General features: G+C 38.7%; 1 pseudogene; it reads left to right on the top strand.

Annotated features, from left to right (window-relative positions):
* Positions 1-827: 827 nt before the first annotated feature.
* On the top strand, positions 828-1,779 carry LOC129627778 (olfactory receptor 51B4-like; annotated as a pseudogene).
* The last annotated feature ends 1,271 nt before the right edge of the window (positions 1,780-3,050 follow it).

Genomic DNA, 3,050 nt, shown 5'->3' on the forward strand with positions numbered 1-3,050 from the left:
CCATATACCTTGCCAAAACAAGTTTACCAATTCTTCCCACTGGGGGGCGCTAGTGGTAAAGAACCCGCCTGCCAATGCAGGAGAGGAGATGTGGGTTCAATTCCCAGCTGGGGAAGATCCCCTGGAGAAGGGAATGGCAACTGGCTCCAGTATTCTTGCCTGGAGAGTCCCATGGAAAGAGGAGTCTGGGAGGCTACAGTCCATAGGGTCCCAAATAGCTGGACACGACTGAAGTGACTTAACATGCATGCATGCATGCCCACTTATTCTGATTTCTCTAGACTTTGACAAGTCATCTCCTTATTCAAATTCCTCTTATCACTATTGATATTTCTCAAATATTTCTTGGTGATGGACTCAATTCTATGGATTAATCATTTTCTTCAGTGATTAATCAGTGACACAAATATCTGATTGATTTCAAGAGAGAAAATCTTAATTGGTTCATATTGGAAGAATGCCTAAATGTGAAAGATTATATGAAGAGGAGTAAAGGAGTGAAGAGTATGAAATAGAGCCATAGAATCATTTGGGTAACTAACCATAAAGGCTAGAAACATAGATGTGTGATTGATAGAATAAAAGTTGGATGCTGAAGAGTAAACTGTTGAGATTATTAACTTGGTTAGTATTATGTTTGCTTATTATTCCAGGAAAAGGCTTTGTGGATAGAGATTTATAATTAATTAAGACTGAGACAATACATACATTCTTGTACATTTAAGGAAAAAATGGCTTGATAATATGCTGTAAGAGGATGGAGAGAAAGAACAAATACAGTATCATAAGAGTGCCTTAAACAAGGCACTTCACCTGCAAAACCTACCATGTGGTCCAACAACAGTGCAGCTCCCTTCTTGCTGACTGGTTTCCTGGGCTTAAAAGCAGTTTACCGCTGGATCTCTCTTCCTTTCTTTATCATATACCTCTCCATCCTTTCTGGCAATGGCACGCTGCTCTTCCTTATTTGGATGAACACAGTCTTCATGAGCCCATGTACTACTTCCAGGCTATGCTGGCAGGTACAGATCTTGGGATGACGCTAACTACAATGCCCGTAGTCCTGGGTGTCCTGTTGCTGGATCGGAGGGAAATTGCCCAGAGTGCTTGTTTCACTCAATCCTACTTCATGCACACACTGGCTATCGTAGAATCAGGTATCTTGCCTGCCAGGGCCTATGACGGTTTCATTGACATCCGTAGCCCTCTGAGGTACAGCTCCATTATCACCATTTCCTGGGTGATGAAAATAGGACTGTGGGTGTTAGTGAGTGACTTTGTGTCCAGTACCTCCAATTCTGCCACTCTATTTGTTCCCATACCGCCATCCCCATGTTCTTTCTCATGCCTTTTGCCTCCACCAAGATGTCATGAAACTCGCCTGTGCTGATATTACATTTAATCATATGTACCCAGTTATTCTGGTTGCTTCGACTTTCTTCCTAGATGCTCTGATGATGCTCTGATGAATCTTGTCTCTTCTCATCTCATCTAATCTTTAAGACAGTGACGGGCATTGCCTCTGGAGAGGAGCGAGCTAGGGCTCTCAACACATGTGTCTCCCATATCAGCTGTGTCCTGGTCTCTTACATCACTGTGATTGGCCTGACTTTCATCCACAGGTTTGGGACGCATGTGCCACATGTGGTCCACATTACCATGAGCTATGTCTAATTTCTCTTTCCTCCATTCATGAATACCCTTATATACAGCATCAAGACCAAGCAGATTCAGAGAAGCATTGTTTGTCTATTTTCTGTGAGCAATAGGCTTGCTTGAGCCTTGTTTCAGACCTTGAGATCTCTAGGATACTTTGGCCTTTCTCATTATTGGAAGAGAAACTTGGTTTTATGCTCACTCGTTCTTTTCCAAGATAGATGAGATTTAAATTATTACATACAGCTGTAAGTTGACTTGAGCAGGTTATATATACTACTTATTTACTATTTGACTATAGAGTATATATTAGAATAAATACATAAAATATTCTAATAATGAATATGATGTCAGTGATCTTGGGGAAAGGGATATGGGAAATAGTGAGATGGGACATTCTAGATCATGTATGTAAAGGAACAATAAGTATCAAGATAAATAGATGAAGAGAGAGAGGATGAGATGGTTGGATGGCATCAATAATTCAATGATCATTAACTTAGGCAAACTCCGGGAGATGGTGAGGGACAGGGAAGCCTGGTCTTCTGCAGTCCATGGTATAATGAGAATTGGACACAGCCTGGTGACTGAACAACAACACAGCCTGGTTCAAACTTGGTTGGTCTGAAAAATATATGTGCAATTGGAGATACATTTTGTGTGCTCTATAAAATAGAATTGTAATGATATCATCTTCCCTTATCTATGTTTTGAATATTTCTTAGAAATGATATTTTTTCATAAGTAATTAAAACTAGCAAATGTATACAGCTCTAGAAACTTACTCCTGAAACTTCAGTTTCCCTTAGCAAATCCATGTTTTATTTTATTAAAGGGAAATTGATACAATTAAAAATTAAATAGCAACCAACCAATTTCCTATCAGCTAGTTTTGAAGTCAGATCCCCTAGCACACCTTTCCTTTTTCCCAGTAAACATAAATATACTAATTTTCTTCTTTCCAATTTTCTAATTGGCTTCCTGATGTTTCACTTCCTGTTTCCGTCTCTGCTCACTTCCTTCTGACAGAGAAGAACTCAGAGCATTTTTACTTTATGAAATTTTTCTGCTAATGAAGACAGAAAACCTGTCAGTAGTAATGCTGTGCGCTGATTGAATAGGTTTTTCCTTCAACTATCTTCAAAATCTTTGTCTTCATGCAGTTCATTTTGGTTGAAATAGTCAACAAAAATACAAAAGCTTTCATCAACCTGGAAAGAAACATGTAAAGTGGGGCAGGGATAAATTAGGAGTTGGGATTAAAATATACACAGTACTATATATAAAATAGATAACCAATAAGGACTTACTATATAGCACAGGGAACTATACTCAGTATCTTGTAATAACCTATTATAGAAAAGAATCTAAAAAAGAATATACTTATATATCTG

Source organism: Bubalus kerabau, chromosome 15 (genome assembly GCF_029407905.1).
Source record: "Bubalus kerabau isolate K-KA32 ecotype Philippines breed swamp buffalo chromosome 15, PCC_UOA_SB_1v2, whole genome shotgun sequence".
In the NCBI taxonomy this organism is placed as follows: domain Eukaryota; kingdom Metazoa; phylum Chordata; class Mammalia; order Artiodactyla; family Bovidae; genus Bubalus; species Bubalus kerabau.